The sequence below is a fragment of the Aythya fuligula genome, chromosome 1, assembly GCF_009819795.1.
Source record: "Aythya fuligula isolate bAytFul2 chromosome 1, bAytFul2.pri, whole genome shotgun sequence".
In the NCBI taxonomy this organism is placed as follows: Eukaryota; Metazoa; Chordata; class Aves; order Anseriformes; family Anatidae; genus Aythya; species Aythya fuligula.
Window position 1 is genome coordinate 101,033,208 of NC_045559.1, and position 26,727 is coordinate 101,059,934.

Consider the following 26,727-nt stretch of genomic DNA (forward strand, 5'->3'; position numbering starts at 1 on the left):
AATTATCAGTGTTCACTGATCATCTATGATTAGTTTTGTCTTTCTGCTCACTTGCCATTATTGTAGAGAACAAACTTGTTCTTCAAGATCATTATCAAACTGTTTCTCCTCAAAAGAAATCACATTGTGCTGTTGCAAAAATATAAATTTCAGATTTTTTTTTGTTTTGACTCTTATTTTTTCTTCATGGAAAAAGGGGGCTAATAGCCTTTTAGTTCCTTTGTTTGTGCCTGCAATGTCTCAAAACTTATCCAGAGAACTACTGAAATGTATTTGTATTTTGACAAGCTCTAAAACTTGGAGCTGTAATATCTTAGAATTAATCACATGCAAGCAAAACCACTTTTTTTTTTTTCTTTTAGATTTCTAAGATGTATTATAAAGCTATTATCCAGACTTACATTTAGATAGTGAATTTTATTACAAGTAAATCATAGTCAGTAAAATGATCATATCAGTAAAGCCTGACAGCTTTAATAATTTGGTTAATATTTGAAATATGTAATGAATTAAAACACATGGAAAGGGATTTTAACACTTTATGCACTTAGAAGAAAACTGTTCACTGTCTCAAAAATAATTAACAGTGGTCATCTGTGGTGATTTCCAGACCTATTATTGCAATTATTTTGTGATTATTTCTAAAGAAATTAATAAGGAATTAAAAAAAAAATTTAGAGTAAAGTTGTTCTGCTGCTAGTTTGCATGAAAGTAGTTCTTTGCTGCCATGTTCCTTTAGGTTTTCTGTATTAAATTTCAGTGCATTAATCTGATACAAGTCTCTTCTCTGGAACCACTCTAACAGGTTCACATCCTTCTTGTGCTGGGGGCCCCAGACCTGAATGCAGCACTCCAAGTGTAGCCTCACAAGGGCAGAGTAGAGGGGCACAATTGCCTTCCTCTGCCTGATCACTACTCTGTTGATACAGCCCAGGATGCAGTTGGCCTTGTGGGCTGCAAGCATATGCTGCTGGCTCATGTTGAACTTTTCTTCCAGAACCTCCAAGTCTCTCTCCACTGGGCTGCTCTCAGTGAGTTCTTCTCCCAGTTTGTACTCATGTCTGGGATTGCCTGGACCCAGGTGTAGCACTTCACACTTGGAATTGTTGAACTTTGTTAAGTTCACATGGGCCCACTTCTCAAGCTTGTCCATGTCCCTTTGAATGGCATCCCTTCCTTTTGTTATATCAACTGCACCACTCAGCTTGGTGTCATCTGCAAACTTGTTGAGGGTGCACTTGATCTATGTCATTGATAAAGATGTTAAACAGCCCCAGTACTAAGATGGACTCCTGAGGGACACCACTTGTCAGTGGCCTCCACCTGGACATAGAGCTGCTGATAGCAACAATCTGGCTGCAGCCATCCAGACAATTCTTTATCCACCCGATAGTCCAGACCTCAAATCAATCTCTCTCCAAATTAGAGATAAGGATGTTGTGTGGGACCTTGTGAAAGGCTTTACAGAAGTATAGATAGATGACATCAGCCTTCCCTTGTCAACTGATGCAGTCACTAGATCATAAAGGCCACCAGATCGGTCAGACATGATTTTCTCTTGGTGAAGCCATGCAGTCTGTCTCAGATCACCTCCTTGCCTTGCATGTGCCTTGACACTGCTTCCAGGAGGAAGCATGATCTTCCCAGGCACAGAGGTGAGACTCACTGATCTGAAGTTCTCTCAGTCTTCCTTTCTATCCTTTTAAAAAAATGGGAATGATGTTTCCTTTTTTCCAGTCACCTGTGAGTTTGCTTGACTGTCATGACTTGTACCTGTTCGTTTTCATCAGGTGGTCTCAAACCTGCTCTTTGCTTAGAGGTGGAGGAACTTTGCTCCTGCAGCCACTGATTTTTAGTGTTGATATTATTAAAGAGTCCTTCCATGTTTACATATTTATTTACGTATGTATATATGTATGTATTTATTTATTTATGAAGTACAATAGTGCAAGAAGCCAAAGGGAAAGTTAAACATTAACTTCACCATGTTTTTCTTTGAGAATTCCTTGAAGGTCAGTAGAAATACAAGGATTTCAAAATTGAATTCATCATTATCAGAAAAGCAATCAGAAATTCCTGACAATTCAATGTAAGTGAACTATAAAGTGGATACCTACTTGCATTGCCTATGATGCAGTAGAGTGGCATAATTTTTTATAAAGGTACTATAGAAAAAAAAAAAGGGATTTTTTAATAAAAACAGTTTTGTATTTTTTTCTTTTTGATTTTTTTTTTCAGCCAAACACTTCTAAGAGCACATAAGAAAAGTAGAGCAATGCCAAGTAAAAATCTTATGCAGAGACTACCCGTTAGAATCCAGAACTCTAAATAAAGCAAATGGATGGCAACAGTTTTGTGGAAATGTTCTTTTTTTTGCTGTTGTACCTATGCATTTAAGAAGTGACTACTATGACAGCTTGACATCGGCCTAAGACAAATTTTAACAAATTAAATTGATCAAAATTGCATAATGTGAATTAATGTCTGACTTATGCAACAAAGTTATGCAAATTTTCTTGTTAGCTTGCTGAAAAAAAAAACAAAAAACAACAAAACACAACACTAAAACCCATAAATTACCAAAATAACTTGCATAACCTACTTTAAATGCAAATACAAAATAATAATACATCTCAGAAGAACAATTACCTGTCTCCATTACATAAAATAAAAATAACACTACTGCACTACTGTACTACAAGTAAATACTTTGTTTTAAAGAAAAATATTCCAATGTCAGCACATATCAATTCTTACTTCCCTATAAAAACCGTAAAAATTTAATTTGTAGTTTCTACCAACCACCAGGCTCCTACTGTGTTCCATGAAAATAAATAAATAAACAAAATCTGTTTTTAATTGTCCATTGAACTCTTTCATGCTTTTTGTCCTAACTAATGCTAATAGGAATGTGTCCAGTATCCTGAAAGATAAAATAAAATTTGTTTAAGTTACATATATAATGTATCCTAAAGAATTGGTAAAATTGGATAAATAACATATTCCTAATAATTGTAAGGTAAACAGTATATTATTTAGAGGAATAGCTAACACATATTTCAATGGAAGCTTCTTCATGAAAAGTGCACCAGAACACAATATATAGGAAGTGCAACATGAAGTGTCAAAATTTGATCTCAGCAGTTCCATTCTCATTGTGGAATACTTGTTTGGTCTCAGCAATGTCTTAAAGAAAAGTGAAGTGACCTTACAGCTGATTTACAAAGGACCAGTCAATTAAGACAGTCTTTGAAAGTGTAAATCAAATGCAGATGCAGAAGAAATTCTCTGGTATGAGATGCCTTACCATGGAATGGATCACTGGTAGATGCTGGGGGAGGAAAGGGCCAATGGAAAAGATAATTTGAGGTTAAAAGTTAAACTATTCTGAAATATTAGAAACAAAGGAAATATAAATATAGATAGAGCACAATTGGAAAATGGGGAGAACAAAACCTCATTTAGTTCTAGCAAGTATGTGCAGCCAGCTAGGAGACATTGCCAACTGAATATAGGCTGCAGTTGAAATATGTTCTAACAACTGCTCTGGATGGTTTCAGAGTTAAACAGGTTCTTCCCTTCTCTAAAAAGATGCTTATCTTAGGAAGAACCATATATATGCATCCACAAAACTCTATCCTTTTTAGAGTAACTTACATTTTAGAAAGCTTGGATTAAATGAAGAAAACATCATGAATACTATGTGTTTACAACAAAGTTATCAGGTCTCACTTAGAGTGTTTCCAGAGAGTTTCCAAAGTTTCCTATAACATTTTACCAGAAACATTCAACATTTACCAGAAATATTCAACATTAATTCTAAATCTAAGCAAAGAGGAATAATTCTGTATATGATGCGATCCAGGACAATACTGTTTCCAAAATGGTTTTTAGTCAAAAGTGTGTTCAAGGAAACAGATAATGTACCACTTTCAGATATGGTACATTCTTGGAAACAACAAAGAGGTAAGAATATGTGTAAGTACAGAAGAAGGATATTTATAAATAATCAAAAAATCATTGTTGTTTCTGAATGCAGGTAAGATAAGGTTTTGTTTGTTTGTTTGTTTTCCCAATGGGCTTTACCTTAAAATTGCATGTAGGACACTGCATATAATCTGCTTTTTTTAGGAGCTTTATATATCTGCAAGCGGTAACATTCAGGTATGCATTCAGGAACAAATTTTCAAAAGCATAGAAATACCTATAAACATACCATTTTCTGGAGTCCACTGGACATGTCTTATTTAAATCCTTTAGCAATTTTGAATATTTGTCCTTCACTGCAGGATTCAGATATCATCAGAAGTGTCTGACTGGTTGATAAAACCTCTTTGAGAAATCAGTATTCAAAGCTATTAACCAGTGCATATTCATTTTTGTAATTACAAGCAAAATGGATAAGCAGCTAAAATATATATAACCAAAACTGAAGGTTTTCAGGGCAACCGTATAATTATTTCTACTTCTTAAATATCTTCAGATCTATTTATGAGCAAACAAAGGACTTAAATACCTTCACAAGTAGACCTAAGATTTCCAGAAACATTTGTACTGTTGTTCACTACTTTCTTCAAGATATACACCAGAAATGTCCATGCTGAAAACCATGAAGACCACCACACTCCACTTGTTTGTAAGGTGTGAAGTCATTGTGTTGCTAGTACACATAAGCTAAATTCCTTCCTTTAATTCTGAAAGTGCTTGGACTTATCTTTCAAGAGGGTTCAACTTCTGGTTTGGGCTTCAGAAAAAACAGAAAGTTATAAATGAAGCTGGCAGATTTCACACTGGGTATTTACAAAATTCTGGCCAATTTGAAAACACTGAATGCTTGCAAACCTACATGTGCAGTTTAAAATGAAAATCTTATTTCCCATTGTAAGTGAGCCCACAGTTGCCATTAAGGAAAACAGCTTTGGTGTGATCACAAACTTGTTCCCTGGGTCACACTTTCAAACAGTACCATCTGAAAAAGTTCTATTCCTGTCTCTTGCTCAAATCTCCCTGCTTGTCATGTAGTTTCAGAAGCACCTTTGATATAAGCCAAGATAGAAGCAATCATTGTTTCTTCACAGCACCTGCTCAAGACCACCCCTGCAGGGAAAGCATAGGAAACAGGAAAATATTGCTTCATTCTTTGCTTCCTTGTCTCATAAGAGTAAGGGTTCAGTGAATTTTCCCTGTGCATATAAGACTGCTTAAGGTCTCCTACAGAATTGAGATTCTTCAATCAAATAAAAGAAAAATACAGTATGGAAAAAAAAAAAAAAAAAAAAAAAGTGGGGTAAAGTTGCAATCAAATGACACACTTATAAGATCATTTGTCCCAGCCCAATGGTAATGTGTTGTATTTTGCAACCATCCCTAGGAAGTACAAAAGAGGGATGGAAATAATATCAACATATTATCCTTCCATGTTTCAATAAAAGCCTGTTCCAGAGGTTACAGAAAACAAAGGTTTTTGGATTCAACAGATGTGTGATTTATGGCTCTTCCTATTGCAACAGGCTGCAACATTCTTTGTTCACTTTGTAACACCCAGTTTTCAGAAAAAGGGTGGAACAGAATTCAGTGAAGACAGCTAATAAACTTTGATCTACTGTAAAATGATACAAAAGGGCTTTTGATACTTGCAAGATAGCATGTTCCTCTCACAGTGACAGAGAAGAAGTTTGGAGGTTGTTTCCATTATAGCACAGATTTCAAAGCTTTGGAAAGTAGCTGGCAGTTCTGTATTTCCTTTTGAATTTATACTTCTAATATGGGTATACATGCTTGCAAAGTCTACCAAACACACTCCATTGCTAAAAATGTCTCTGTGGGACAAGTGCTTTCTGCGTGACCTGCAGTTCTGACACGCCTCTGCACTGAGACAGTCTTTCTCATTTTTTATTTCCCTCACTGTCTGCTGACTCAGGAAGACATCGTTACTGCAATTAAGTGATGGAGAATGTTTTCCAGCTTCATCCTCTTCCATCCACAGTGTTAAGAATTAGAATAAAACTATTAAATATGGAAGTTAAGTTTATTATTTTACTGTAAGTCCAGGATGTTGGCCCTAGATATATTTATGAGTCTTAGCCTGGATGTACCCTTCCACTCCTCCCAATATAAATATTAGCTTTTTTATTTTATTTTATTTTATTTTATTTTATTTTATTTTATTTTATTTTATTAACTTTATTTTATTTTTATATTTTTTAATATCTTGTTTGTGAACAGGAAAGAAAACATCAGTACTGTTAATGTGATATTATCCAAGCCATTCAAGATATTACTTTTTTTATGGTGCATTCATCCAACTTATCTCCACTTCCCAGACAATCCAGGATGCTATCAGCATCCTTCATAACTCTCCTGTCTTGAAAACAAAACAAAAATGTCTTTTTCTTCCAGTTTGTCTGCTTTTTCTACTTTTTTTGGGGATGATTTCCAGGCTCATGTATTTTCTCTATATTGCTTCAGTTAATTGCTTATATTTGATGGCCACCTCTGCGAACTTTATTACTTATTGCCACTTGTGAACCGCTATAATGTAAGGTGTTTGTCACTTACCCCAAGGTCATAGCTAGCCCTGTTATCATTTGGTTGCATTCCCCATCTAGTATTACATCTAGTATTATTGATGATAGTATAGTATGAAGCATTTGCAGCTCACACTAGCCCAATATGAACAAGCAACTTGTACTCACCTTCCATCTGCTGAGTAAGCCTTTAGTTCTTAGCAGCACAATGCCACAAATGTTAACCGTAACTCATCATGTTGAGCTGGGAAGCAACATAAAAATTCAGTTGCTGTAGCTTTTGTGGCTTGAAAGGTGACATTGGTCATTTTTTACTAAAGCTTTTGCTGCTCACTGCTAATCTTTTTTATCCTCTGGCCCTTGCAAGTGGGAGTAAAAGCAATGTGTCTCATTCTATAATGAGAACTATGACACGAAATCCCCTTCCTTTAATTTAGAAGGACATTGCTGACTTTCACATTCTGATGATTTATCTCTTTATATTTTTAGGAACCTGATTACCAGTATTTTACTTTATTAATAATATTAACAGCTATATTAACAGTTTATAATTAACAGTTCTGGAGATTTTTCTCCTGATAAACTTCCGTACTCACATTTGATTTCATCCTATCCTGCTGCTATGCTTTAGAAAGCTCTTTTCAACCCTTCACATGTCTTTTTGCTACATCCATCAGAATTGTATACTATCCCTAATTCCCAAGGTTGGCATTCTCCAGTTGCCTGCAAGCCTTATTACTTTTACCACAAAGAGTCTCTTTCTTAAGAAGGATTATAAGTGCACAAAGTTACATATTTTTATTGTTCTTTCGTATCAGCAAGATGCTAAACTGAATAAGATAATTAAGAATTTGTCTGTGTGACTGAACAAAAGAAATAAAATAAATAAATAAATAAAAAACATCCAAGCCGCAAATGTCATTTGCAGCCAAGAAGATACCTTGCCTGGCTCTCAAGTATAACAGCTCTTTCAGTGCTGCTATACCAGCGGCCGGTGGCAGTATGCCAGTGACGAGATTTCCTTATACCTCAGTTTTCCCATCTGTAAAATTGAATGACTCTGATTATGACTGATAATGACTCTGAATTCCTGTTTTGTATTCTTTCAGTTACCACCTAGAAAATAAATAAATAAAACCACAGCTTCCCTATTAATTTTTATCACATGATCTTTGTCCTTAGATTTCCCCCTTTATCGTTGAACTGTGAAATCTTGTACCTAGATATCCATTTTGCCTTGTTTAGAGAACTGCTAGTTATATCAATGCAGGTATTCAAATAATATACACATGTAAACACACCATCTTGGGAAAAAAAAAAAAAAAAAAAAAAAAAAAAAAAAAAGGATATACAAGTAGAGAAATTATCCTCTAGCTTTAAGTGCCATTACAGGAAAAATGTAATGAAAACAAAAACAAAGATAGGATTTTCTGAATTGCAATCTTACGTACAGGCAAATATGACTTGTATACATATGGCTTACATGGTTTTTATCTAAAAAATCATGACTGATATTACCCATATTCCAGCAGAGACTGAAGCACAAAAGTTACAAAGTAAACTTAGTCAGGGGTGCACAGTTCATTTAAAAAGCAAAATTGAAAAGTGGTCTGGTCTAAACCACTGTAGGCATATGAGTAAGAAGGAATGACATATAAGGTTATTCAGAAAATCCTAACATGTCTGAAGAATATTTGATGGGCTACAGAAAGTGCTGCTAGTAATTAATAATCCACTATTAATAGCCAGTTAAAAAATTAGCTAGTACAGTGCTTTCCCAAAATTCAATCATTGTTTAATTTGATTCACTACTTAATTTGATTAAAATCTCAAGAGCTAAGTTATCTGTATTAAAAATAACATTTGCTCATTATCCTCATTATCCAATAATATCTGGCTTTAGTGATCAAAATAGTTTCCTCTGTAGTTGTAGAATGTGTTAATTTAATTAAGAAAGAAGGACTGGGGGAAAAAAAAAAAAAAAAAAGTTAAAAAAAAAAGATATATTATTCAGCAAAGTAGGTTGGGAAGGAATACATAACCCTATCACTCAGACTAGGGTGGTACAAGTAGAGAGGATTTGAGCTCCATCTTAGAGGGACAAACTGTGGCTAGTATCTACCCCTGTATCTATTCAGATGAAAAAACTTAGCCACTTCAGCTAAAATATGTCAGCTTCTTATTCCATCAGTAAACAGACTACAGAGTCTTTTGTGACAGATAGAGAATGTAGATGCATCTATGCTGCAAGTAAAAACATCTTCCAAACCATAGCCATTTTATTAGGTCATGTTTCACACGATGAAATAGGATTTCATTCTATTCTATGGGATTTCATCCTATTCTATGAATAGGATAGCTTAGGAAATGTATAATGTATAATGTATAAATAATATAGTCGTACACTAGTCTCTTCTATTTTATTCTTGCATATATATCCAAGTAGACAAAAAGGCAAAATTTAGAACAATACAGAGCAGAGAATAATTAGAAGAGATCTCTCAATCCAGGCACAACTCCAACTGTGGTTGCATGGTGACTAGAATACAGAGAGAATGGTACTGTACCTAAAACAGAATGTTATGCTGGCAAATTTCATAAGAGGGAAAAAGTATTATTTACACCTACAAGGGAGAATATTAATCCTAAAATAGTTAGATGTAATTCTAAAATTTAATCACTTTGCTTTTTCCAAAATGTTTTTCTAGTTATAACTTTTGTTAAAGTAACAATATACTAAAATATTTTCAGATATTATGCAGAAAGCAGAAATAGAATGATGGAACTCCTTCTAAAAATTAGGCAGAAGGATATGTAACTCTATTTTTCTACAAAGTATAGAAAAAAAAATTGTATTAATTATCCTTTTGTCTCATTCTAGATAGAAGTTCAATAAAGTCTGAGAACATGCTTAATTTTAAGCCTCTAAGTAATTCTACTCTTATTCACAAAAACATTTAAACTTAGCATGTTAAATGCTTAATGTTTGCGCCTCTCCAATAAGATGTTACTTTCTTATCAGCTATGGTTAAAGAAGACACATTCTAGTCAACTGTTCCTTTTATCAGTTATTAAACAATTTAACAATATGGAAATATTTAGAGACAGGTGGAACAACATCATCATCATCAACATCAACAGGTGGAACAACATCATGTACGGTAGTATCTGTACATAATTTGGTGCTAATGTGGTTATTTCACAACCTTTCTGTTAATACACTGAGTTTTATATTGACTTAGTTATCTTAGTGTACTTGTAGTTTCCTCAAATTGTATTTATTTCCAACATAAAAATGAAGACATTCCCACAGAACTCCCAACAGTGAGTTTGAATTAAGTCCAATACATTCTTGAGGTTATACTGAATCTGCTCTTTTTGTAATTTTTTTTCAATCTAGTCAATTATGCATTCATTCTAACTTCAGTGACAGCCAAGCTTGCTTAGTTATATAGGATTATTATTTAATGAACTTTTTAAAATGTATTTGATGGTGTATTTAATGAGACACGAGGTTATGAATTTACTCCTTGTTATTTTCCTCTTAAAAGAGGACATAACCAGAATATAACTGACCAAATCTTTCACCAATGTAAATGAGCTCCATTGAATCAAAACCAGTTTTGCACTGTTTGGTTTCATCCTACTCCTGATGAAGAAGGAATGCCCGTCCGCTAATGTGATATGTAGACTACTTCCCAAACATATGCATGAGTCATTGTCTGGAACATGTTCCTCTAAAGAAAATCATCAACACTGGCAGAGAAAGCCATCTCTATCAGTATTTCCTTCCTGAAATTAAAGATAGCCAGCTTGGCAAATGTTGAGACTTGGCTTTCAAAAGGTTTGAGAGACAGAGTTATGAACAGACTGCCAAAACAAAACCAGCTTGGAAGATTACAGCAATTCCACTAACAGGACTGGGACCAGGCCAGTCATATTTTAGAGATACATTATATAAATTAAAACTTCATTTAAAACAGGCAATTAGCAGGTACAACCAAAAACAGCATAAATCCAGAATTTCAGAGAAAAATCTTACATCTTACAGTTTTCAACTTGATCATCAAAGTCTCACCCAAGGAGGTTCTGTAGAAAATACTTTTAATTCCCTGGATTTAGTCATTTGACAAAGGTGGAAGACCAACAAATTATAAGCTTTTAACATTGATTACACTGTGTTTTTGTTTGTTTGTTTGTTTGTAATTGGTGCACTTGTTCTGAGTGGAAACGATGGGTTTCAAGGCAAATAAAACAGAGAAAAGAGGTCATTGTAAACAGCCTAAACTTCCTGAAAAATAAGATCGTTCTGTGTCTTGGTGAGCTCCAGTGCATAACTACTGGTTCTGCACTTTAATGGATTTCTGACCACTTGAAGGCATGCTGTTGTCAAACTCTTCTATTCCCACTTGCTTAGAAGCTCTGGTAAATCTGTTCCCTTTATTATTATTATTATTATTTTAATTAATTTATATATTTTTTTGATCCTATCATTTTTTTCCACTGCTGGTAACAGAGACATGTTATTTCTGTTGCAAAATGCTATCATCAGTAATATGTGTAACTACCTCCAGGAAAGCAAGTTGTTAATTTAGTTTACAAATAAATAAATAAGTAAGTAAATCTTAGAACACAGAGCTTTGTCGTCCTTATGTCATCCTATCTATCTCCAGGACTACTGCTTTGTAGTGACCATGACCAACTGGCAATGTAATGTACCTTACTGTAGAGAAGAGACCCCATAAGCCCCTAACCTCATGATTAGGATATTTTTCTCATTTGGAGAGGAAGACCTTCATTGTAACCTTGAATTTTTGCCATTTCTTTTGAATGGGGTTGGCCTTAAACCTGTGCCAAAAAAAAAAAAAAAAAAAAAAGTAGAAGATTGATGATGACCAGTCTGTACCTGGAATCTCTTTCAATCACTCTAATATCTAATTTAGGATAATGATCCACATTAAAAATGAATTCCCATCCAAGCAAGGACAGGATTTATGGAAGATGATAACACCCTTCTGCAGGGGGAGATGGAGTGGAGGAGAAAAAAAAAAAAAAAAAAAAAGATACCAATACTTTATAATCAATAACCAATAATTTATAATTAATAATTAATAATATAATTTATAAATATAATATCTATATATAATATAGATAGATATAAATATAGTTATATGATATAATTTTATAATATATTTATATAATAATATTACATGTTATAAAATATATATGCAGTATATATATATTATACTGTATATATTATATATAATGTATATATATAATATATATAATATATATAATATATATAATTAAATGTAAATTAATTAACATTTAATAATTAATACAATTAATAATTAATAATCCTTCTGATCTGAAACAGAAAAATTACAAAGCTGTATACAAGCTGTAAACAATTAAGTTTAACTGCATATATTAGACAATCTGTGAGAAATAGATTTTCTGACTATGGAACAGAAAGTGTTTTAGAGGAGGAAAAGGTGGTTATTTTTCAGAGATAAAATCCATACTGTCCATAACCATCAAATAGTAATTAAACTAGCAGACAAAAGGAAGAAGGTAGTAATTCTGTAAGAGAAAGGCTACATCAATGAGGATGACAAGGAACTCTGAGATTACCCATTTCAACAAACTTTAAAAAGAAGCTATATATCTTTTTCTCTTACATGGCAGTAGTAGTCTATATGCAAACAGTCATTCTAACGACAGAAAAAAAAAAAATCAATTTAGGCTGAGGAGCCCTGAGCCTCTTGAAAGACAACTTAGAGAAGTTGTCTTCTCTAAATGGCAAACGTAAGTAGAAAAATATTAAGATTTTGCCCAGACTAATTTCTACCTCCAAAAACCCATTAAGCTTTCCAACCACATTAAAAATCAATCAATCAATCAATCAATCAATGTCTGATGAACTAAGAGTTGTTATTGATACTATGATGGAAGTAGTAGTAGTAGTTGTACTAATTAATCATTATCAAATTATTATCAATTCATTTTTTACATAAAGAAAAATAAATAATATGATACTACCTCTAAATACCACCATATTTTCTCTGAGGTGAAGTGTCATAATATCACTGAAATACCTAAAGATTTTTACCTGGATAGAGTAGTCTTCTAGGAAAATACCTCCCATGGACCACCCTCACCCCTTTTAAAATAAAAGAAATCCTTAACACCTTAAAACCTGTGTTAGAAGAAATTTTGGTTTAACAATAAATAAATAAATAAGTAAATGAAATCCCGGAAACCTCAGCTTTTCAAGCAACTGCTATTTATTGTGAAACTCCCCAATACCCTATATGAACTGAATGTAACCAACCCACTCCTAGGGAAAAAAAGCACAAATCTGTAGAACTGACCTGTACCCACCCAAGCAAATGCCTCCCACAGCAGAGTAAACACTCCACATCCAATCCATGCACTTTCCAAAACGTATTGTACACATCCAGATAGTGCTCCCCAAATTGTCTGGGTGAAATTCAACAGCCTTACAGTGACCTTGCAGAGACAATTGATGCACTGGCAACAGAGGAAGTGCATTTGTCACAGAAGACACAAGTCAGCCTTGATCCCCCTCTCTTCCTCTTCCAAGGAGGCTCCCAAAAGCCTTTAAAAGATAAAGTAATTCTCATGTGAACTGGAATTCATAACACAAGAGGATATTCACAATTATGTGCTCAGCAGAAGCATCTCTAGCATCTCTTTTATAGAACATTGTGATTTCTCTCAGTTAACCAACAACATCCCACAGATGGTAAATACACCCTTTTCCTTTCTTGAAAGTTACAAAGATAAAGATATGGTTAACACCTCCACACAGACACAGATACCAATTATCTGTTATCCCATGGTCTAAGTAACACAGCTAATTAAGTTAGAATAATTGTTTTTAACTGGTATTTAGTTTTAAAGAATGCTGTTTCTCTTTCAGACAGGAAGAGAGTATAGCCCTCCAAGCTGCATGTTTTCTTCCTAACAATAGTAGATACCCTAAGATGTTTTGCTTACACTTGTAGACCATAACAGCTACAACAGTACAGTTACTGTAGCAAGGTACTACTTAAATTTGGGACACCAAATTGACCTGAAGATTTTAAACTTGAAAACACACAAATCAGTAAGTGAAATATCAGTGAAAACTATTTTAGACTAAAAAGGGAATGAAAGTAAATATAAACTCTGGGAGTTACAGCTACTGTGCTTGTCTGCTTACAGAGAAAATGAACTACATGGTTTCATCCTATGATGAGAAGGAAAAAGAGAGAGTAATAGAATTTCTTAAAGTTGAAAATATATATCATAAAAAATAAAATAAAATATTTAAGCTAAGAGATCTTATTGCTAGAAGGGAGGAAAAAAGTAAGTGATAGGAAGAAATAGCTGTGGATTAAAAAATACAATTAAAGAACACAAACAAAATACACACGTACAAAAAAAAATTCACCTTATATCTACATTATGTTTCATATAGAAAATTTAAATAATCTCCAGAAGGGGATATAAAGATTTCATTTATACGATTCGTGTTTAGGATTACAAATATTTAAAGACTTGTTTTGTTAAACAAGAAAATTCTCATTGTTTTCTGAAAATATGCAGGCCCCTTCAAAACATCTACCAACACTGTTCATTTTTTCTTCAGATTACTTTCTCTGTTGCTGTCATTTTCTCTTCCAAACTACCATGTACACTGCTAATGTTGTTAGTGCCATTTCTGTAGTATTAAAAAAATAAAAATAAAAAATCTCCATGCAGTAAATTTCTAAGCAGGACAGATTTAGACTAAATGAAGACAGTTACACTCCCCTCACTCAGACCACTACTCCCATTAATATCTCATCAGTCAGCCAATTGCCTCATCCTACTTAAGATATTAAAGAAATGAGTGGGTCATAAAACTCTCATAACCATTCATTTGTATCAATGTATCTTCGCAATAGCATACTTCATACCCTCTGATGAATAACAGCTCAGATTTCTCTGAGCACATCATTGAAAAACTCCATTTAAACAAAGTCATTTTGGTTTGAAATTGTAACTTTGGTGGCCATCAAATTGGATTATATAATATTTCAGGCTTCTTTTGGGTAGCTATCTGTATACAAGGAAACAGAGGTGTTTAAAAGAAGGACAGGAGCAAAATGTTTCTTTAAACCCCAGCAACCTATGGCAGCCCTTTACTTAGGCATAAAGCAGGCTCATAGCTACTAATCATAAGTAGTCTTAAAGAATTAACATAATCCTCCAAAACCTCATAACTCATAAATAAATCTAAACATATCCTTTTCATTTCTCCTTTGCCTCTTTCCTCATTTCTTCTCTATTTCAGGAAAATCCTAGGTTTTACAGCCAAAAATTTCCACCTTGAGAAAAGGTCATGCTTTATCTTGCATCTCTAATGTATTCCCTTCCCTTCCCTTCCCTTCCCTTCCCTTCCCTTCCCTTCCCTTCCCTTCCCTTCCCTTCCCTTCCCTTCCCTTCCCTTCCCTTCCCTTCCCTTCCCTTCCCTTCCCTTCCCTTCCCTTCCCTTCCCTTCCCTTCCCTTCCCTTCCCTTCCCTTCCCTTCCCTTCCCTTCTTTAAAAAAAGGTGTGTATATTTAATAAACTACATTGTTGCACTGACATACAACAATGACATATTTAAAGGGACAAATTTTATCTATTTCAGGTAGAATCACTGATGAATGCTAGTTCTTTGTTTGTAATTTAGGCAGAGAACAAATTCACCCACCCCAACAGTCTCACCCTAGTACTAATGTACTCCAGATGCTCCAGAGGAAGGAACAAAGGAGCCATAACACATATGCACAATGTAAAAGGTGAAGTAGAGGTAGGATGAAAGAATGAACAATAAGATGAGCCATGGTGAGAGAAATTGAAAGGTAAAAAAATGGAGAAGTAACAAGCTTTAAAAGTGAAGGTGAACCCACTCTTTTAGAACAAAAAGTAAAAGATCTTCTGGGAGCTTTTTCATACCTATCTGCAAGTACTTCAGAAAGACAACACAAACATATGCTACAATCAAAACAGTATTTTAAGGTTACTTTTTATACACACTAGAAAAACAAAACAACAACAACAACAACAACAAATCATTATTGATGAAATTTTAAAAATATTGAAATATAATCCTACCTAAATAAACCAAGTACATTAAAATAAGAAAAGTGTAGCTGCCACAAGGAAAACATTCTAGACATCAGAAGACAGGGGATTTTTAGTAGTAGTAGTAGTAGTAGTAGTAGTAGTAGTAGTAGTAGTTTTTCTAATAGAAAAGAATGCTAATCAAACATTAAACCTTTACAGTCACTTTTAATAGAGGACTTTTTTTGGTTATTTGTTACTCTGGACTTCTTGCATACGGCAAGGTCAACATCACAATAAGCCTCCAGGAGAAAAATATTTTAAACACTACTATTTTATTTTGTGAAATTGTCACTAATATGTCATGGCTTAGCAAAGGGCATGAACACCTTTCAAAGATGTTCATGCTCTTTCAAAGATTTCAAAGATTTCAAAGCACTTGCTTCCAGAGCATTGTCTGCTGTCCAGCAGGGCAAGAGTCTCCAAAACAGAAGTGAACCCAGGGATCCCACTGAACAACGTAGAAGCATTCACCTTCCAGGGTGATCTTGCATATCACAAATATCTAGCTTTAACCCTTAAAAAATAAAAAATAAAAATTAACTGCATATCCTTAAATTTATAAATACTTACTTCCAAAATTTAAGACCTTAGCTCATTCTTCTATTAGTTTAACTTCTGGTAAAGTGGGATTTAAAATTATCCTTTAATAATAGTTATTACAGAAGGTGAGAGATTTGCAGAGTTAACAAAGCCTGAAGGCTTTCAGCAGGCATAGATTTTTCTGTTTAGATTGTTATATATCTAAATTGTTTGCACAGCCTCAGCAAATAAGTTTGAATTTATCCTTTTTTTTTTCTTGAACTGAAGTTTTTTTCTGATCAATAGCAATTTAAATGTCATCCTTCCACGAATAAAAATGTCAAACTTCATTGTCTACTTGTTTCATAAGATAACTGCTTCCCAGTTTTAACCTGGAAAGCAATCACATTTATTCTTTTAGATTTAAGAATCACTCAAAGATAAGAGCCAAAGTATATGAGAGAAACCAAGAAATAGAAAAGCCATGAATTTAAACTGTGTATCAACTTAAGCAGAGCAAGATAAATCTGAAAATTTGATGTTGATGTTTTTAGAAATGATTTATCATTTAAATCCATAAAGAAATTGTCTACAAGAAAGATGTTATCCATGGATAGATAATGCTCAGTGAGTTAAGCATTCCCCAAGACAATTGTTTTAACCAGTGGTAGAACTATTAAGAGGAGAAAAGTACTTGTAGGACACACAAGTTAGAGAATACCATAAGATCCTAATATTGCACCTGTAAAAGGGAGAGTTCATAGTAAAGTATGAATTAATATTGTAATGAGGACTGAAACTCTAAGACAGAATTTTGTCATAATTCATATAGTGCTGTGAGCTACTGAATAGGGTCAGGGTCTCATTAATATAAGGCTTCTCCCTGGCTCTGTCCTTGATGAATTCAGAAAAATCATTTAATCACCCTTCAACTTGGTTTCCCAGAGGAAGAAAGTGAAAATCTTTCTATATCTTTTTAATAAATAAATAAATAAAATAAAATATTGGTTTTAAGATCTAGTTGTTATTAATTACAACAACACACAGAAAGTAAAGTAGCTGTATTAGACTGAGAAATTCTTTAGTTTATACTAGCTCTTTTGGACTGTTCCCAGTCCAACATATGGGATTACTTTTATTTCTGAGCTCCTCAAAGTAGGCCACAACTGGAACAGTATATAGGCAGACCTAGGAATTTCAGAAATGCTCAGCAACATTGATGACCCCAGAGCAAAGGGAGGACATAATAGCTTCTTCAAAAGCATGGGCTCAACATGCCATGTCCTGGGTTCCCAGGTCTGATGGTCCATGTAATGCTGGCACCATCCTCAATTTCCCCAGAACTTGTAGTGTTAAACTTGCCTTGAATGTGCACAGCATAAAAAGTCAAATCAACATGAAAAGTCAATCATCACAGATACCTCATAGCCATGAATTTCTGTAGCCCTCTTCCTTGAAGCACCAAGGAGAAGAGGTCTGGACCTCACTTCTTTCTTCCTCCCACCCTTACCTTCACTTCTCACTTCTTTGCAGTGTCTGATTCAAAAAGACAGAGAAACTGAACACCAACCACAACACCCTTGTGCGGGTGCATGCTGCCATACCACAAAAACAATGCTTGGCAGATTGGCTGTACATGTATATTGATGTATTTGAGTGGAAGATGCAAAGTGACATGCAAAGCTAGAGAACAGTTACTGCAGGGATGGGTGGACTATGGGAATAATGCAGATTCGTGTTGAAAATTAAGTTAACATGACAGGTAGGTGGAGTGCTTTCTTAAAAGCATAATTTCTCCTATTTTACAAACAGGGAAGCAGAGCCACTAGGAGATAATTGTCCTTACCCAAATATCTCAGGGTAAAAAATAAAAATTGTTTAGATCAAATCTGATGTTTTTGAGGTTGTGTTATGGACAGTTTATCACACAGAACAATGCTGTGCATTGTTCTGTTTCAAATGATGGGTTACATTAAAGTAGCCTGAAAAATTTGAGTGGCTTTCACAAAGAAAAGGATGCTTTAGAAACTTGCAGAGAGATGTCTAGATAGAAAAAATTAGTGTTCTTAATTCAACTAGTTACAAACTTTTATGCAACAATAAAAAATCTTTGATAAGAGATGATTAAATATTGTTCTCCAGAAAAGAAAAACAAACAAAAAAAAAAAAACCCTGTGATGCCATTCACATTTAAAAACCACCTTTAAAGAAAAGTTTCTATCAAACTATAAAATGCTGTAGTCATTTACTGATCACTTTCAGATTAGAATTTTATTTTTAAAAGCAGACAAAGCTAAACAACACTGCAAACATTTACACACAGGTTGCATTTATGCATAGCTTATGCAAAGACTCCTGACAATGTTTAAAAAAAAAATAAAAATCTAATATTTCAATGTACTTTTATAACCACTGCCTGATATGCCATCCATATTCATGATCCTTGTTTGAATGATTTCTTGAGGGAGGCTACAAAGGCAATGTGATTCAAACGTTATCCAGAACGCAAGCTGGCAGCATGTCCGCAATAGATTGCCTAATGCTTTAAAGCCACATAGGCCAAAAGCTCCATTCTCTGTGCCTAATTTGTCTGCCCCAAAGCAGTTTGTCTAAAGAAAAAAAAAAAAAAAAAATCTTAGCAGAGGTATATTATATAATGCTTGCATTTTATTCAATTGCAAGTCCATGATGCTTCATTCCTTGGTTTCATTGTCCACTTCTCCTAAATACTCTGTGCTTGGCAGTGACACTGGTAATCCAGATTGAGGAGGGTGCATGGCTAAAAATAACACAATTCTAAAAGCAGAGAGAGAAATAACCTTTCTTCTTAGTTTATGTCTGGTAACAGCTGGAGAGGTAGAGCTAATTTTTTTTTTAAAAAAAAAGCTCTACTGAGGAAGAAAGTTAGCTTGATCCCCTGAATTTAAACACAAGGAATTGCAGCTGTATGTAATATCTCCACTACTATAAGAGACATAACATAAGTAAAATTAATTTAAATTAATCAATTGCAAAACATATGCAAAATTATTTACAACTAAAACTCAGTTTTAAAACTATGTTCTTTAGAAACTAAAACTTTCTTTGGAGTTGGTCAGAAGGTTACCAAAAAATGAAGGAAGGCATACTACTTATTTTGGACCTACAAAATCTCTACTTCTGCTTTTGAGATTTTTATCATTTTTATTATTACTACTATGTAAATAAAAAGTAATAGCCAGGGCAATACTAGCCCAAATCCTGAGCATATTGTTGACCTATCGTATAATCTTGAGTGTTCAGTTTTCCTGGCAGTATCATTTTAAAGGTAAAATTTAACCTGGTGGGGGTGAAAGGGATCATTGCAATTCAATGGCTAACGTGTTCAAATTCTTATCTATTAGAGTCCATTTTAGCAACTGTAGAGTTTTTGCTTTCTTCAGTAACAACACACATTTATGAAGCAATTCACTAGCAAGTATTGATATTTCAGATATTTTGTTTGGAATCAAAACACAGATTTTCTTTAAAAGATAGAGAACCTATTAATGACCACCACCACCTTCTGCACACATTCTACCTCTATTTACTTCCTCAGAAATTATATTCTTGCACTATTTGTTGTCTCATTCTTTTTCCTCTTTCCAGTGAAAACAATTGATATTCCCAGTGAAAGCACTAAAGTTATAGATTTGTAGACACTTGACAAAAAAAATGAGGAATCCTTGTTAAGCATTAAACATATCCAAAAGTTTGGAACATGGGTAGTGATATACTGAAAAGTAAAGTTAGTATGAAAGATGCATGATTTGTTACAGCTCACCAAGCCCAAGATTACTGATTCACTAGCAGGAAAGTTTCTATGAGCTCATTGACGGTAAAACATCTGCTGCTACAACACCTGGAATTTGTAATACTTTACAATCAGAGAATGGATATAACAGTCAATAACATGTCAACTTTCAAAACAATAAATTGTGCATTTGACTAAATTACTAGTTAATTTTAACCATGTGATTAGCAAACAGTGAAAGTATACCTCTGTAAAAAATATATATATATATCGATAATTGTAATGATATACTGTTCTCTAACAAGCTGTTGCAAATTATGTTCCTTCTTTGATTAAATTTGCTGAAAAAGTCACCTGTTATTTTCTGTGAATAGCTTCATTCAGTCTTCACACCCTCCAAGTTTTCATAGCCACATTACAATCAGTGAAAAAATATTTCCTAATGAAATAATGTATGTAGCCTTGTCTTATTCTTATATTTGTTATTTCATTGTAAAAGAGGTTCTCCTTCATAGTTCAACTAAGATTGAAATAGCTCCTTTCCCTCCCCCTCCCCCCCACAATAATCTGGTGGGGTTTTGAGGTATCATTTTAATATTTCTTGTCTCAAAGTGGACAACATGCTATTCCTTCCTTTAAATAAGCTTATGTTGACACAAAAAAAAAAAAAAAAAAAAAAAAAAAAAAAAAAAAGAGAGAGAGAGAGAGAGAGAGAGAAACCTAAGTATGCCTGAGGGAATATTGAGTTCAGTTGTGAAAAAAATAAAATTTCTTTCCTTTGAAAATCAGAGAGTAAAAGCTTGTGGCTTTTGTACAATAACCATGAGTAATGCATACACGTGACATTTTTTATAGCATGGGATTCTCCTCATGCACATCTCTTATTTCTTTGAGGTAATTCAGGCAATCAGCAATGCACAAACAACAGATCACATTGTTCTTAGTGTTAAACAGATAATCAATAGTTCAAGGCAATAAAATTAAATGTTTTTAGCTTTATTAAACTTTGGAGACTGCTGGTGAGTAACTAGAAAATAAAAGCAACATTAAAAGTCAATTAGCATAACCATTATAGAAAAATATTTGCTTTCCATTCCACTACAAAACTGAATTATGAAACAAAGTAAGTGAGTCTGGAAGCTCATTGTTATAGCCATGTGAGGATTATATATCCATTTAGCACCAATAAGAATAAAAATTTATAATGCAAATGCAGACTGAGGCAATCCACATGAAAATCCAATAGACATTTGGTCATATTAATGAACAGAAGAAAACAAAGACCAAAATTTTATTTTGTTTTGTTTCAGTTCTTCTGATGTTGCAGAGATTCCTTGGGGTTAGAGGAATGTATGTGCTATGCAGTCATGACCCACACAAGTTATTAAGGTATGCAAGTAGTCCATTAACATCTACTAATTGAAACTACTCAATGTTCTCAAGTAAACTATGCAATTAAGCCTTTTAATAGATTTAGCCAAAATGTTTAACATGGCTGGAGGAGCCTCAAAGCCTCCAAATCTCAGATAACTCCAGAAACATCAGTTATATTTCAGATAACATCTTTCAATAAACAACTATAAGAAGAAAGTTTAAATCACTGAAGTGATTGAGACGTTACATTTTAGATTGAAATTCAGTTTTAATTGAATCAGCAGGTGTATGTTTTTACAAAGAGCTGCAGTCAAAAGAAGCTTCCAATGTATATACTTAAAGTATACACAACTACATATTAAAGCCTTCACAAGTCACATCCTTGGCAAGTTTATTTCTAGTGTCTGTAAACTCAACAACTGAAGCTTGTGAGTGACAGAGATTAAATTGTTTTAGGCCAGATTAAACAAAATCATTGTAACAAATATATTTCTGTTTTTTATTTGCGAATCTAGCTTTTCATAATGTCTGTGTCTTCAAAATATTGTTTTATCCAGATACTGTGCGATGCTACATAAGTGACAATACCAATGATCCCCAAAAGAAATAGTTCTGGAACTCTGCGGGGGGCTCTCAAGAAATGGTGGGTATAGAGGATGATATACCTTAGCTATCACTCAACTCTTCACAGCAGTTCTGTTATAGCTTGTGCAGCTTAAAGCCATTGCTTTCTCATTCTAGAACACATCATTGCGGAAAAGCAATGAGCAATATTAGCCTCTTCAGTAAAAAATGAAGCTGATTTTTTTTTTTTTTCTGACCTCCACTAAATGTCTCTTTTTACAGACTAAAAGGGAAGATTCCAGATTACAATTATCGATAAAATTCACCTTACAACGATCAGAAAATTGACTGAAAGACAGACAAATAGGCTATAGTGGAGCTCAACTAGGCATTAGCAATATCAGCATAGGTAACAGTAGTTTCAGATCATACATCAAAATTGGCACACATTTTTTTTTTTTAAATTCACTTAAACTCTGAAAACTTTCCATAAGTGTTTGTCCTTTTCTGCCAAAATTTCTATTCAAACAGAGACTTCTAATCCTTTGAGATATTTTCAGCACATATCAAGACTCAAAGTTTTATTTTGGGCTTTGTTTAAAATTTAATTCAGGTATTTCCCAGTTGCTTTGTTCATCAGTCCTTTCATCACCTCCAGCAACATAAAATGGATTAGGTAAGGTCAATTTGAAGCTCATGAAATAAGTCAATATTGTTTTTATAAAAACATATTTACCTCACTGCTAAAAGCATTGTTGCAATTCAAATTAGAAATTACTTGAAGATAATAATAATAATAATAATAATAATAATAATAATAATAATAATAATAATAATAATAATAATAATAATAATAATAATAATAAATTAATAATAATATAATATAATATAATAATAATAATAATAATAATAATAATAATAATAATAATAATAATAATAATAATAATAATAATAATAATAATAATAATAATAATAATAAATATTTTATGAAAACCATATTGGCTTATTTCATGAGCTTCAAATTGACCTTACCTAATCCATTTTATGTTGCTGGAGGTGATGAAAGGACTGATGAACAAAGCAACTGGGAAATACCTGAATTAAATTTTATATTTTATAATAATAATAATAATAATAATAATTATTATTATTATTATTATATAATTATTTTATATATTATATAAATATATTTAATAAATATATTTATTAAATATATAATATATTTAATAAATATATTATATATTATATATTATTATATAATAATAATATTATATAATTATTAATAATTATATAATAATAATTATTATTATTATTATTATTAAAATTATTATTTATATAATTAATAAAAACAAAATGTTAACATTTCAATTTTTTATGCTACTCTTTTGTACTAATGGTTATGTGAATCATTTAAGGATTTGTGTTGGGTCTGTCTGAGCTGGAGTCACCTTTTCCCTACAGCAGCCTACACAGTGCTGTACTCTGCACTCGTAGCTGGAACAGCACTGATATCACTCCAGTGTTGTGTCTATTGCTGCATAGTGCTGGCACAGCATCAGGACTCCTTCCAAGCCCCCAAGAGCCAGCAGGCTGGGGGTGGGCAAGTGATGGGGAGGGGACATTGCTGGGGCAGCTGACCTAAACCAACCAAAGGGATATTCCATAACACCTGATGTCACACTCAGCAATAAAAGGGGGGGCTCTCGTGGGGGAGGGGGCTGTTCCTCCTGAACAACCACTACGCGTTTGGGGCCCTGCTTCCCAGGACGTGGCCGAACACCGCTTGCTGATGGGAAGTAGAGAATAATTTTTCCTCTCTCTGTGCTTCCGCGCGGACTGATTGCTTCTTTTGTCTCTGTTTTTTTCCTCCCATTCCCTTTCCCTTTAATTAAACCTTTCTTATCTCAAACCTCGAGTTCTCTGTGTTGTATTTTCTCCCCCTTCCTCTTTGAGGAGAGGGGGAGTGAGAGAGCGGTTGTGGTGGAGCTCGGCTGCCCACCTGAGTAAAACCACCACAGGATTTTGTGTGTGTGTGTTTGTTTTTTAAGTATATTAGTTTAGCTGCCAGTACTTACAGATTTAACTTCAAGTGTAAGTGCTGCTATCTGAAGAACAATATTAGTTATTCATATTTTATTTTAAAATACCTGGCTGTGTGCCAAAAAGATAGGGAAATGAGCTTAAAAGCAGCTTTTCCCAGAGTACTCAATAAGAAAATAGTAAGATATTCTTTTGACATATTCATATGAACAAGAACCTTAAAAAAAAAAAAATCAGTGAGAGTGTTTAAGAACTATATTTAAATTACTTTAAAAAAAAAAAGTCAAAACAAATGCTTTTTGAGGTTTGTTGGTTTTCAGTTTCTGGGGAGGAGGGTTGGATTTTATTATTATAGTAGTAGTAGACTGTACTAATTCAATTCTTCAGTCACAGTCTTTTCATACTATTAAACAGTTCCTGGAAATTACCCACATATCAGCATAAATGCTTATTCCCCATTTACAAACTTGAAGTTCTGCCTCAAGACACAGAAAATTGTTACTTTCTTCCCCTTCACCCTCTCCCCTGTCCTGGGGAGAAAAAAATAACAAAAGAAACAAACAAACAAAAAAGTGTGTATATAATTATTCACTGCAGAAGACATCATTAGGATCAATATTTCCATAATTTGTTGTGTCTGTGATTTTAAAAGGAATCTTATTTTTATTTCAGACAATACCATGGGCTCTAGTTTCAATACATCATGCTCTAGTTTCTTCTTTGATCTAGACATTATAATTTCTTAATGTCTCCATGCCCTTTCAATTTACAGTGTTCCTCATTGTTAGGTTTCCTGCTGAGGCCTAGAGAGATCATGTTTGACTCTTGCTTTCTAGTCATCATTCATCTGTTTCTCAACTTCAGTTTGACTTCTGAGATCATTCAGTCCAATGGTCTCCCTGCCACGTCTCTCACTTTTAAAGCCTGATGTTTACCTTTCCCACCATGCCTATTACTCACTGTCTGGGACACCTCCATTTCTGTAATAAATAAATAAATAAATAAATAAACATCGTGTGCTGCTTTTAGTCACTTTCAAAGGCAGCTTTAACATCTCCTCGAATTTCAGTTCTTGACTTCCAAAGAGCTTCCCAAGTTTTCAAGTATCTTTCCTAATATAGAGTACATGTCATCAGTATTAGATGTCAGTGGGCAAAGCATACATCAGTTTTCTGTAGTCTCAAGGCATAGACAAATAATTTTATTGTTTCTCTTCACTGCAATAAAGAAACTGCATCTACATGTATTTATCCATCTCATGAACAGATGGAGCAGACTGCCTCCTTACTACTGTAAGGTTTATGTGAGTGATATGCACTTCACAGAAATGGAGGACGGAAGATATTTTCACAGCTACAAAATATGCCTGCTTCTCAGTTTTAGACAGGCTTATCTCACAGATTTCCAGAAACATTTTAGGCTGTTTGCCCTTTTAACTTTGGGTCTCCTTACTACACTAGGTGACTGTTTTTAAATTTTCACAAGACTAGGAGTGGCAGTAGAAAATTAATCTCTGCCTTTTCACTTAGATCCAATCATATCTCATTCTTGTGTTGTCTTCTATCCCCACTAGAAAACAAACAAACAAACAAACAAACAAACAATAATCAGGCTCAAATGGAGCTAAATGAAATCCAAAGCAGAAAATTATATTAATTTTCCAGAGTCTACCACAAGATGAAGGAAGAAGATGTCAGAATAAATTATTGTCTAGTGATATTTTTGGAAAGATTCATCTCCTTTGACCCCCCTCTCCCTCCTCCTCTCTCTTCCCCCCCCCCCCTCCTTTTTTTTTTTCTTTTTTTAATATATGTATATATGAACACTTAGGATCATGTTTTGCCCATCCTAAAAGACACATACACATTAAAAAAAAAAAAAGTTATGAAGAATTATTATCAAACATAATTCTTTTAGAAAAACAAACATAAAACCACCACACTGGTATTAACAGCTTCAAATTTTACAAAGCTGATAACATTAAAATACTGTACTATAATGAGATAATAATCTTATCATAACTGGAAAATAGGGAGGTTTACCAAACTGTATGTAATCAGAGAAAGAAGGAAAAACAGCAGTAGGAGAATTTACAGAATAATGTGGAATAATTATATACTTCTTTCCTGAAAGTCAGTTCTAACAATTTAAAAAATCAATTACCTCATTAAGAAATACAAAAGGGAAAAGTGTTGGGCTGCTCCCTTCCTCTCACATTATTGTGAGCTCATGAAAAATGAAACTCTCCTACTTTGGTGAATCCGTCCTCACCAAACTGCTACTGATCCATCAGGAGAGCTGCACTACCTTTCATCCTACTCCAGGCTGTTCCTGTTTTCTTATTCCTCTTTGCTTCACTTCCCACTGCAACTAGATGATCTTTTTCCACTTTTTGATTTGGTTAATGACTGCAGCTCTGCCAAGAATTTGTGTTCCCTGTCAAGGCACAAGTCTTCTAACTCCAAATACATCTCCAGCAGTCCTTTTAGTGCTCTTTCTCAGTCTGTGTAGCACAAGTCTGCATGCCACTGTTTATATTATTATTATTTTTTTTTTACAACTAACTGTACCAGTTAGGTATAGATAGTTGGCATGATTATGCTGACATTAATTGCTTTGTATGAAGACCTTTTCATATTATAGAACATACATGAAAAGACATGAAATCTTTTTCAAGACATAATAAACTTTTCATTTCTATCACCTCTACTGCTTTCTTTCCAGTTGTCAAAAGGATACCTTTTTTCCTCTGTGGTTTTCTTCTTGCAA